The sequence below is a fragment of the Triticum dicoccoides genome, chromosome 6B (genome assembly GCF_002162155.2).
Source record: "Triticum dicoccoides isolate Atlit2015 ecotype Zavitan chromosome 6B, WEW_v2.0, whole genome shotgun sequence".
In the NCBI taxonomy this organism is placed as follows: domain Eukaryota; kingdom Viridiplantae; phylum Streptophyta; class Magnoliopsida; order Poales; family Poaceae; genus Triticum; species Triticum dicoccoides.
In genome coordinates this window covers 368,108,128-368,121,211 of record NC_041391.1, presented here as the reverse complement: position 1 = coordinate 368,121,211, position 13,084 = coordinate 368,108,128, and positions in this window count along the sequence as shown.

The following is a 13,084-nucleotide window of genomic DNA, read 5'->3' as shown; positions in this document are numbered from 1 at the left end:
GGGGGCTTGTACAACCTGATGATGAAGTCCAGTGGTTGTTCCCCGACGTGGCCTTCCATTGAGGGATGAGCGGAAGGGGGAGGAGCGATCAAGGCACGACCTTGCCCTCCTTGGCCCCGAGTACCATGACGGCCACGACCGCGCACCCTCCCTCCTCCTCCCACGGTGGACTCCGTCCCCGCATCTTCAACAGGAGGAGGGAGGCGCTGTCGAGTAGAAGCCCTCATTGCCGCCACCCGATCGCCGCCACGCCCTTGCCCCCTTGCCATGATGGAGAAGGAATGCTAGAGGAAAGGGAGGAACAAAGTGTGTGGGCGAGAACCCTGTCCACGTTCCCTTTTATAGGCGAACAGGGATGGGGGCTGGCTCCTCGCCCTGGAGGCAACCGCCCTACTCCTCCAATTCGGCTCCTCTACATAGCCAATGGTGTGCAAAATCAAGGCCGACCTCCTGCGCCTACCCGTGGCGCCTGGCTTTCTGCCATGGCACTCTTTCCCGTACCCTCTGCGGCCGCCACCAACCATGCGCAATGCATGTAGCATACGTGGCGGAAAGGGTTGGGTCGAAAGACTAGTGGAGTGGCAGTTACGACACCGTGAATGTGGGACGTGGGTAGCCCATAGATTTAATCATAATACCTCCCCCACGACGTCTTGCATGACATGCGGAAAAACCGGAAACTGACTCAAGCACAGGTTAATGAAGAAGCAAAGAAGATATCAAAGGATGAGCTACTACAAGCTCTTTGCCTGGGTACTGGATAGAGCCCCCCAACGATGCTCAGCAGCATGTTTATGCTAGGCCCGGGGGCTCCTATCGGTGCAACAAACCCTGGTGTATGTTTCCCGAACTGTACACGGGCTCGAGGGCATCCAAGACAAGGCCAAGCAGAAGAGATAGCTCTTTGAGGAATCAAAGGCGGATCAAGAAGACCAAGACAAGCCAAAGGAGCAAGATATCACTAAGAAAAAACCTCCCTTGCCAGCCAGGCGAGCCCGGTTAGGTCAAGGCCGCACCGAGAACAAGTCCCAAGACTCCCCCGGTAGGCTTGCCGGGGATGCCAACCCCGCCAAGGCACCACCGCTCCACCGCACAATCACTCAGGTCACTTATCAGTGCGGTGTCGAGCCCCCAAGTGATTAAGTAGCTGTCCTCTGGCACGTGGCAACCATTTGAGGAGAAGATCCACCATGCATGACACCAGTCCTGAGGCGTGTCAGGCAGATAGGGCGAAAGACAGCTAAAGTAGCGCGGCAAGGCTTGCCGGGCTACTCCCTCGACATGACACTAAGAGGTGCATTTAATGCGCCCTGTCCTATCTATAGAGTTAGGTATGATAGCACTGTTTGCTGTATGATTAGTGCGTAATGACCACTTTGCCATTGTGGTGACCCCTTGACCTATAAAATGAGGTTTGAGGCAACCTTAGAAAGGATTCGGACCCTTGTACACTCGTATGTGCGTAGCTGCCCTTGTCCCAAGGCAACCTTGCCAGGCTTGAGCGCCGCGTCTCCATGACGGTCCTCTCATCAATCCACCAAAGCAGGAGTAGGGTTTTATGCCTCGCGGCGGCCCGAACCTCGTTAAAAACTACATGAGTCATTGTCGACGTGCTGTTCTACGGCCTCCGCCCTTTTTGCGACATGTCCTTCCCCCTTGCCGAACCATAAAGGGACCGACGGCCCCATAGGTGATCGTGTGTCACGCGACAAATGTTCTCCTTGATGTTCTTGGAGATCTATTCGATGTAATCTTGTTTTGCGGTGTGTTTGTTGAGATCTTATGAATTGTGGTTTTATGATCAGATTATCATTGAATATTATTTGAGTCTTCCCATAGCTCTTTTATGCATGATTGAGATATCTTAGTATCTCTGATCTATCGATTTGGTTTGGCTTACTAGGTTGGTTTTTCTTGCAGTGGGAGAGGTACTTTGTGATGGGTCCAATCTTGCGGTGTCCTCACCTAGTGATAGTAGGGGTAGCGAGGCATGTATTGTATTATTTCCATGAAGGATAAAAAGATGGGGTTTATATCATATTCCTTGAGTTTATCCCTGTACATCATCTCATCTTGCTTAAGGCATTACTTTGTTCTTATGAACTTAATACTCTAGATGCAGGCAGGAGTCAGTCGATGTGTGGAGTAGTAGTAGTAGATGCAGAATTGTTTCGGTCTACTTGTCACGAACATGATGCCTATATTCATGATCATTGCCTTAGATATCGTCATAACTTTGCGCTTTTCTATCAATTGATCAACAGTAATTTGTTTACGCACCATATGCTTTATTCAAGAGAGAAGCCCCTAGTGAAATCTATGGCCCCTGGGTCTATTTTCCATCATATATTTTCAGATCTACAAAACCAAAAACCTAAAAATACCTTGCTGCAATTTATTTTATTTACTTTATTTTGCCTTTTACTTATATTTTATATCTATCTCTATTAGATGTCACTCTTGCAAGTGACAGGGAAGGGATTGACAACCCCTTTTTCGCGTTGAGTGCAAGTGTTTGTTAGTTTGTGCAGGTGCATATATTGGGGACTTTCTTGTACCTCCTACCGGATTGATACCTTGGTTCTTAACTGAGGGAAATACTTATCTCTACTTTGTTGCATCACCCTTTCCTCTTCAAGGAAAAAATTACTGCATGCTCAAGAAGTAGCAAGAAGAATTTCTAGCGCCGTTGTCAAGGAGGTTCTACATCAAGCCTACCAAGTACCTATCATAAACTCTCATCTCTTGCACTTACATTATTTGCCATTTGCCTCTCATTTTCCTCTCCGACACTTCTAAAACATTTTTACAAAAACATAAAAAATATTTGCCTTTTTATTTGCCTTCTTTTCATTTCCTACATGTATTACTTGGTTTATTTGCTTGGTATAATTGTGTGTTTATTGCAAATCAGAAAGCAAAAGGTTTATGGATCCACTTAAAGTTTTCTAATTGGAGCATCTTCGATCCATATGTGCTCGTGCTGAAACTCTAACTAGTTTAGTTGAGGGAAAATCATTAGATGAGCATGCTCATTTTGTGCATCACCATTTGTATGAAAAAGGGGGCTCTTATAAAATCAAATAAATTGTTTGCTATGCTATGCTTTGTGTCTATGTGAAATTTGTGATTTTACTTGTTTCTCGGAGAACCCTAAAAGACACCTTCCCTACCTATGTGAGTTCAGTGATAATGAAATCTTATCTTCTTATGCCAAAGGTGTTTATAGTTACTATGATATCGAACAAATTGAAGAATTTTTTTGCTTTTAAGGGTGCTTATGAAGTTGCTTCTTTGATTGAAAAGTATGATATTACTCTTTTCAAATTTGAAAGATTTGACATACTTAAATATTGCTATGAGAACTATGCTCATAATGCCTATGTTAAAGAATTTATTGAGAATGACCGTTGCTTTGGAAGAAAATGATGACATGCATGAATCTATAAATAATTATGATTCCATTGATTTGATTGAAATATCCCCCCTTGATGAATATCATGCTTGCTATTCTTATGGCCATGATGCCAATATTAATTATGCTTATGGAGATGAACTTGCTATAGTTCCTTATGTTAAACATGAAATTATTGCTATTGCACCCATACACGATAGCTCCTTGAATAAATTTTATGATTGCAATGATGTTATTATAAATTCTATTAATGTTAGTTGTGTTAATGATATGCAAAACCCCAAGCTTGGGGATGCTAGTTTTGCTATGTCCACTACTATTTACAATGATCATGATTGGGGTGATAATGCTTCTTATGATCTTGAAAATTTATTTAAGCCTCATGATTAATATGTTTACAATAATGATCCCACTACTTTGGAGAATGATAAATCTTATGATTTTTTTGATAAAAATGGGGTTGGAGAGGTCATGTCTTTATTTTATGATAATCCCACTATATTGGAAGAGTGTCAACTTTGCATGCATGTGGATCATGTAGAGATTATATTATGTGATAGATATATTGTTGAATTTGACTATGATCCCACATGTAATTATTATGATAGAGGGAAATATGGTTGTAGAAATTTTCATGTTGCTAAATTACCTCTCGTTATGTTGAGATTGCTATTGTTTCTTTCTTCTTCCTTGCATATGCTAGTTTTTGCTTGTCTTAATAATATGTTTGCTTATAAAACGCCTAAGCATAGGAAGTATGTTAGACTTAAACTTATTTTTCAAATGCTACATGATTCTCTCTTTGTGTTTCAATTGCTATCTTTCATGTGAGCATCATTAAAATTATCAATGCCTGGCTAACATGCTTTAAAGAAAATAGCTTGTTGGGAGACAACCCAATATTTTTCCTTTCTATTTATATGAAAATACACAATATTACTTCTGTAATAATTGTGTTTTGGTGATTTCATTAGTGTTTGAGCCAAGCAAGACCTTTGGGATGGTTTGCTAGACCGTTTATTTGATTTTGCTGAAAAATAGAAACTTTTGAATCCCGTAACAGAATTTTTTAAATTGACCGGAGTGTGGAAAAATTATGAAATTTTTACACAAAATTGATATATGAATTGCCTTTGTATTCCTAATTTTTCAGAAGTTTTGGAGTTACAGAAGTGTGACTAATATTCAGGTCTTTACAGACTATTCTGTTTTTGATAGATTCTGTTTTTGATGTGTTGTATGCTTATTTTGATGAATCTATGGGTATTATGGGGGGTATGAACCATGGAGAAGTTGAAATACAGTAGATATAACACCATTATAAATTTATAGTGAGTTCACAATAGTACCTAACGGATCTCACAAGTTTTTGTTGAGTTTTGTGTTGTGAAGTTTTCAAGTTTTGGGTAAAGATTTGATGGACTATGGAATAAGGAGTGGCAAGAGCCTAAGCTTGGGGTTGCCCAAGGCACCCCAAGGTAATATTCAAGGACAACCAAGCTTCTAAGCTTGGGGATGCCCCGTATGGCATCCCCTCTTTCATCTTCAATCCATCGATAAATTTACATGAGGCTATATTTTTATTCACCACATGATATGTGTTTTGCTTGGAGCGTCTTGTATTATATGAGTATTTGATTTTTAGTTTTCCACAATCATCCTTTATGTACATAACTTTTGATAGGGACACGCTTTAATCGTGAATTTACTAGAATACTCTATGTGCTTCACTTATAACTTTTGAGCTGGACAGTTGCTCTAGTACTTCCCTTATATCTTTTTAGAGCACGGTGGTGGTGTTATTTTGTAGAAATTGATGAAATCTCATGCTTCACTTATATTATTTTGAGAGTCTTAAAACGGCATGGCAATTTTCTTAGGTTATGAATTTGGTCCTAATATGATGCGCATCCAAGAAGGATATAATAAAAACTTCCATAAAGAGCATCGAATATATGAGAAGTTTGATTCCTTGCATTTGTTTTGAGATATAAAGATGGTGATAAGTCATGCTAGAGAGTAATTGTGGATTGGTATAAATACTTGTGTTAAAGTTTTTGATTCCCAAAGCATGCACGTATGGTCTATCGTTATGCAATAAAGTTAGAGCATGATTTATTTTTTATTGTCTTCCTTATGAGTGGCGGTCGGGGTTGAGCGATGGTCTTTTCCTACCACTCTATCCCCCTAGGAGCATGCATATTAGTAATTTGCTTCGATGGCTAATTTTTTTGCAATAAGTATGTGAGTTCTTTCTGACTAATGTTGAGTCCACAGATTATACACACTCTCACCCTTCCACCATTGCTGGCCTCTCTAGTACCGCACAACTTTCGCTGGTGCATTAAAACCACCATATACCCTTCCTCAAAACATCCACCATACCTACCTATTATGGAATTTCCATAGCTATTCCGAGATATATTGCCATGCAACTTCCACCATTCCGTTTATTATGACACGCACCATCATTGTCATATTCCTTTGCATGATCATGTAGTTGGCATAGTATTTGTGGCTTGTCCACCCTTCATATTTTATACATGTCACGCTAGATCATTGCACATCCCGATACACGGCCGGAGGCATTCATATAGAGTCATATCTTTGTTCTAGTATCAAGTTTTAAGTAAGTAAAAGTGTGATGATCATCATTATTAGAGCATTGTCCCATGTGAGGAAAGGATGATGGAGACTATGATTCTCCCACAAGTCGAGATGAGGCTCCGGGCTTAAAAATAAAGAAGCCAAAGAGCCCAAAAGGAATATATATATATATATATATATATAATAAAATGAGAGAAAAGGAGAAAAGGGACAATGTTACTATCCTTTTCCACACTTGTGCTTCAAAAATAGCACCATGTTCTTCATGATAGAGAGTCTCCTATTTTGTCACTTTCATACACTAGTGGGAATTTTTCATTATAGAAGTTCGCTTGTATTTTCCAATGATGGGCTTCCTCAAATTTCCCTAGGCTTCGTGAGCAAGAAAGTTGGATGCACACCCACTTAGTTTTTTCTTCGAGCTTTCATACACTTATAGCTTTGGCGCATCTGTTGCATGGCAATCCCTACTCACTTGCGTCGATATCGATAGATGGGCATCTCCATAGCCCATTAATTTGCCTAGTTGATGTGAGACTTTCTCCTTTTTTGTCTTCTCCTCACAACCACCTTCTTTTCCACCTATAATGCTATATCCATGGCTCATGCTCATGTATCGCGTGAAAGTTGAAAAAGCTTGACAACATTAAAAGTATGAGACAATTGCTTGGGTTGTCATCGGGGTTGTGCAAGATAAATACTTTGTGTGATGAAGATAGAGCATGACAAGACTTCATGATTTTATAGGGATAACTTTCTTTAGCCATGGTATTTTGAGAAAACATGATTGGTTTTACAAGTATGCTTGAAGTATTATTGTTTTTGATGTGAATATTAAACTTTTGTTTTGAATCTTATGGATCTGAATATTCATGCCACAATAAGAAGAATTACATTGAAAAATATGTTAGGTAGCATTCCAAATCAAAAAAACTATTTTTATCATTTACCTACTCGAGGACGAGAGGGAATTAAGCTTGGGGATGCTTGATACGTCTCCAACGTATCTATAATTTTTTATTGTTCCATGCTATTATATTATCTGTTTTGGATGTCTTATATGCATTAACATGCTATTTTATATTATTTTTGGGACTAACTTATTAACCTAGTGCCTAGTGCCAGTTTCTGGTTTTTCCTTGTTTTTGGCTTTTACAGAAAATCAATTTCAAACGGAGTCCAAACGGAATAAAACTTTACGATGATTTTTCATGGACCAAAAGAAACCCAAGAAGCTTCGGGAGGAGGCCAAAAGACCTACGAGGAGGGCACAAGCCGTAGGGGCGCGCCCCAGGGGGACACGCCCCATAGGCTTGTGGGACCCTTGCAGACCTTCTAACCTAACTCCACCATTATAAATTCTCAAATATCCCCTCTACGTCAGAGGGCACACCAAAAATACTTTTCCTCCACCACAAGCTTCTGTTCCTGTAAAATCCCATCTTGGGGCCTTTTCCGGCACTCCGCCTATGGCACCCCGGCTCAGAGAGACCGGAACACCCCGTATCTAGCCCAGAGATCAAGTCTTCTGGAATACGACACTGCTTGACGTAGAACAAATCAACTTTTTATTAAAAATGATATGGATTCAAGGGTTTCAAGATAACAAGGAATTACATCGGCACATCGACACTATGCATGCCAAGGTTGCTCTATGCTAGCAGCAGAACAACTCAAAGCAGCGGAATAACTTCTAGCAGCGGAAGAATGACGACAACGATGGACTCCACTCCGCAGGGACTCTGGCTGGAACACTTATCCTAGCTTGCAAACTCGGTATCCTCGGCAAGCAAGCATACACAGCATGACCTACAAACTAGCATGACACGCCAGGTGAGTACTTTGAATGTACTCGCAAGCTCATAGCAACCAAAAGCAATCAAGAACAAACAGCAGCATGGCATTTATAGGTTAAATCGAGTATGAACATACTACGACTGGAGCAACATGGCATGGACATGGTGAACAAGATATCACTAGAACCATATCAGATGAGCATGGCATGAACATATGAACATGATGATACTACCATGCAACATGTTTAAACTATCATGATTCACTTACTCTATTCGGGGTTACCTCGTAACCACCTCGTGCATCAACTTACCATCACGAACATCACACAACAATCTCATATTCAACCAAGCTTGGTATTAACAATACTATAGTGACCACAAGACCACAAGGACCTTTATCATTACCCGGGAACATCACATGACACCATAAACCTCAACCAACTTTGTATCCACGATACCACTGTGACCCTGTCATGATCACATAAAAATCCACCATCTTCTTTTCTCATCGAACCAGGGTTGTTCCTTAGTCAGGTTTTTATTTTTGTGACCCATAGTGTGACCTACTATGAACTGGGCCTATATCTGTGGGTGCGGCTATCGATAGATTATACACTCTGCAGAGGATAATACACTATACCCACACTACAGAACCCAAGGCCTTTTGCTCCCATTCGGGTGGACCAACAACGTTCCAACAAAACCAATCTACTGCATGACACTCTCCCGGCCACTCCAACAAACTGCCCTTTGGGCTAAGTCATGGGTGGCCACGATGTCACCTCGTGACACCCAATGGCCACTGTTGTGGCAAAACAAAAACTATCCCAAACGAGGACAAGAGCGCTCAAACAAATCGGGCACATAAGGCTTATGTCCGCCTACCTGATCAGGGTAGCGCGCACCCATAACCTTCCCTAGTTGGAGGCACCAGTGAGAGGCATGATAATAGACCGCATTAGGGCCTTCCCATAAAGGCAGATGAGGTTGCACTGGTGAGCTCATCTCGATGGCACTATGACTCAGCCAATAGGTGTTCGAGTTTGATTAAAGTCCGGTTAAACTTGAATGATGCTGAGTCACAACAATAAAATATCATGATGAAATGACAATGCATATGAGCAGGATATCAACATGAACATGGATGAGCAACATAATATTTTCACATGTCAACAATAATAAACCATTCTTTGGATGCACATGAGCATGGCATACTGACGAGCATGAATAGCACAAGTATTATACTAGATATGACATAGCATGCTCACTAGCATCGACAATAAATACCAGAAAAGGGCATGATAATAATGTTAGCAAGTACTCATTTAACCAACTAGATGCAAATGATCATGGCATAAAGATAAGCATAGATTCACAAGCACAAGTGTAGTATTCAGAAAATATTAACATGCACAAACAAATTAATATTCAAGTAGGAAACCATGGCTAAACCCTCATGCAAGTGGTTGTCATGGCTTGTGTGGGAATGAAGAGGTCACTGGGAAGAAGTGCATAAGGATCATGGAAAGATTCGCCGGAAACAGTTCTCTCCCGGAGGGGGCTGTTTACGGACAAGGGCAAAATGGCCATTTTCATTGTGTGTAAACATTATGAAAATGGTACCACCATGACGGGCTCGATGAGACGAAGAAGTTGGGATTTGGAATCACTTCATTCGGAGTTAGGGTTGAGAGATACGGAGGTTTGAAGAACAGGGACTAATCTATAAAACAATCTTCACAAACAGGACCCTGGCTGCAAAACAGAAAGCACTTTTTGAAGAAATACACCGTCTAACGTAGAAAATGTAATCTAGCCTGAAACAGAGCCAGAGTGCACTTACAGTGTAGCGAAATCGTATTTTTCAAAATACCTTTCCACTTAGCAACATGTAGCGACCCGACCCGAATGGGTCAAGTCTCTGTGCTTATGTGTCATCCCTGGATCGGTATGCTGACACACAGAGTACTCGAGGATTTATAACAGAGGTAAATCACATGTATAAATAACGTAAATACTATTACCTCAATCCAAAATAGCGAAAGCAACAAGGTTGTGGATTCCCATCAACACCAACGGCAAAGTTGAGTGTAGAAATCGTAACCCTAATGTATCTCTTACTTGTCGTCTGAAAAGTCTGCAACATGAGAAGTTGCAGCCCGAAAACGGGTCAGCACATGGAATATGCTGGCAATGTAACACATAGAGAGTAATGAAGGAATAAACCTATACTACATGCATATATGGCTGGTGGAAAGCTCTATGGTTACAGTTTTTTTGCGAAAAGCCAATTTTTCCCTACTGCAAAGGAATAAATTTATTTAACTATCATGGTGGTTGTTAAACATTGAGAATGGTTGACAGCATTCTCAATCCCAATTAAAAGTACTCATTAAAACCCAACAATATTAGAAGTAACATGTTGAGACTCAACAGGATAATCCAAGTACTAGATACTCAAGACGTCCATAACCGGGGACACGGCTAATCATGATTAGTTTGTACACTTTGCAGAGGTTTGCGCACTTTTCCCCACAAGACTCGATCGCCTCCGCTTGGTTTCTCGCACTACATGGTGTTTAAGAAACGGATGACCGAGACATAGTCTATCAGAAGCGCTAGCACCTTACGATGGGTGGACCGGTACACCTACATCCCCTACATCTGCTAGTCCACCACTATAAGAGTTCGCACGACTTAGTCAACTATGCCAGAGCCCATAATGGCTTGTGGCTGCACACGTAAGTTACTAGTATGAATTATTTTATGATCCCTTTGAGCCTGGGTGGTGGTCCATAGGAAAATCACACGGTACCCCCGGGATTTCCAAAAAAACAGGCAAGTCCTGGTAACTCCAGGTGCCTCAATCCACCCAGACGTGTATTTAAATTGCCACCTTAGATAAACCATTAATAACAATCTCACATCTGTCATGGATATTCACTCACCCAATCCACGTCTACTAGCATAGCATGGCATAATAAGCAAGCGTAGAAGTAACTCCCAAAGGTTTCATAAGTAAAACAGGTAATAGGTACTACCTCATCTACTTTCCATCCCACAATTTAATTAGATCCTAATCATGCAATGTTTGAGGATTGATCTAATGCATAAAAACTGGGTAGTAGAAAAGATATGATCAAGTGTTACTTGCCTGCAATGTTGATGAAGATGATTCACACTCAATACTCTTGATGTTTCTACTCGTCACACTCCGGTCAATCTATCGTAAGCAAGCAATAATAACCACACATAAGCAATCACTCAAAAGACCAGAAAGAACGAAGAAAACAATTCGTAAAACTTCAAAACCAAGTCAAAAACTCTTGCAACATAAAACAATTTCTAACAGTACCAAAATTATGTTAATTTTGCCTTATCAGAAAGTTTAGGTCAAGAGCTTCGATTTGCAAAAGCAATCAACTCAAACGGAGTTATAAAACTCAAGTTACGATCAAACGAAGTTCAAATTCAAATCTGATCTAATTCAAATTTTAAACTTTCAAAAACATGTTTAAGTTGTTTTACTGGATAGAGGAGATCATAACGAAGAAGTGGGCGTTGGTTTCGTTGAATTTGGATAAACGGTTGAAAAGTAGTGATCGTTTGAAAACCAGGGGCTAATCTGTAAATAAAATATTCACGGATGGGTCCCTGGCCGGAATCTATTAATAAAAAGAAAACTCTACCGAGCGAACGTTCGCTACCGAATGCTAACAAATGAAAGCGTTCGCTAGATCTACCTAAACAGAGAACGTTCGCGAAATAACTAAACCCTAAAAAAACAGAACTAGGTTTTCTAGGAAAAACCGATCTATCAAAGAAAAACCGGGGCGGCTGCGGTTATACCGGTTCGAGGAAAAATAAACCGGCGGTGGCGGTCAACTCCGGCGAGTCCGGCGTCGGGCGTGGTCACCGGCAGTGCTCCGGTGGCCGAGGGCAACGGCGGAGGCGACGGGTGGACGCGGCGGGGCGAGATGGGGAGGTTAGCGGCGTCGGCGGTGTCCGCGGGGACGGAGCTGAGCGAGGCGGCGGCGGCGGTTTGCGGCGCGGGCGGTGAGCGAGGGGAGAGAGGAGAGACGGGGCCGGGGCAGCTTAAATAGGCGGGGAGGCGGCTTCGGGAGGCGTGGAGAAGGGGCAAAGGCGGCGGGGAGAGTCCGGCCGCGGCATGGACGTCGAGGCGGCAGCGGAGTCGTGCGGGGTTCGGTCTCCCGCTGGAGATCAGGGACGACCCGGGGTGGGCTGGCGCGGCGCTGGGCCGGCTGGGCTTCGGCCCAGTCGGTCCGAAGAGTTTTCTTTTTTTTTTTACAAAAAAAACAAAAAAACATTTTCACAGACAAAAATAAATAAAAATAGAATATATTATATAGGCATATATTATATCAGAATTTTCAGAAAAAGATTTCCTACAAGTTGAACATTTTTCTAGAGTCAAATATAATCCACACGAATTCAGATAAAGCAAAGAGTGCTTCTACCCTAGTAAAATCCAATAAAATCATTTTTTAAAATACCAAAATTAATTCAAATTTATTTCTCTCCAATTTTTCTGATGTAGGGAATCATGTTACCCTATTTTCCATGTATTTTATTTTTGGAGAAAAATAATTTGAATAAAACTCAAATAACTCCAAATTGAAAATAAATTCAAAAGAACTTTGAATTTAATTCTTTGAAACTCCCAACTCATATTTCATATGCTTTGAAGAAGTCATTTTATCTTTGCTCGTGAAAATCATTGAGTTGCATAAAGTTCCTGGGTTGGAAATATTTCCCAAATGAAATTCAAATATTTTCAACACCCCTTGTCATTTAAATAAATGGAAGAAGTCATGTCATCTTCTCTCTAGGGTTTTGTGATGAAAAGAATTTGAATTCACGGAGGTCATAAAATGCAAAATGAAAGTTTTGGAAAGTCCTTTTATTCCCTCTCATTTAACTTTCAAAAAGTTTCAAATTTCAATCAATCACACAACAATCAAACAATCAATCAAAACAATCTATTTGTTTATAACATTCCAAAATTTAGAATTTTGGGATGTTACACAACATCACCAAGCCGGGTCAATGCCTGAGTGGAGGACAAATAGGGTCTGCGGGAGGTGGGCCTTGCCTAGCCTGGGTCTTCTCCTTCCTCGCGCGAGTGCTCGCTAGACAGAGGAGGCTGCACGCTCCGGCGACTGCCCGGGTGACCCCAGCCACCTCCGACGGAGCTTGGACCACCGGAGTGACCGCGAGGACGAGCCAGCCATGCCTGGATGCTACA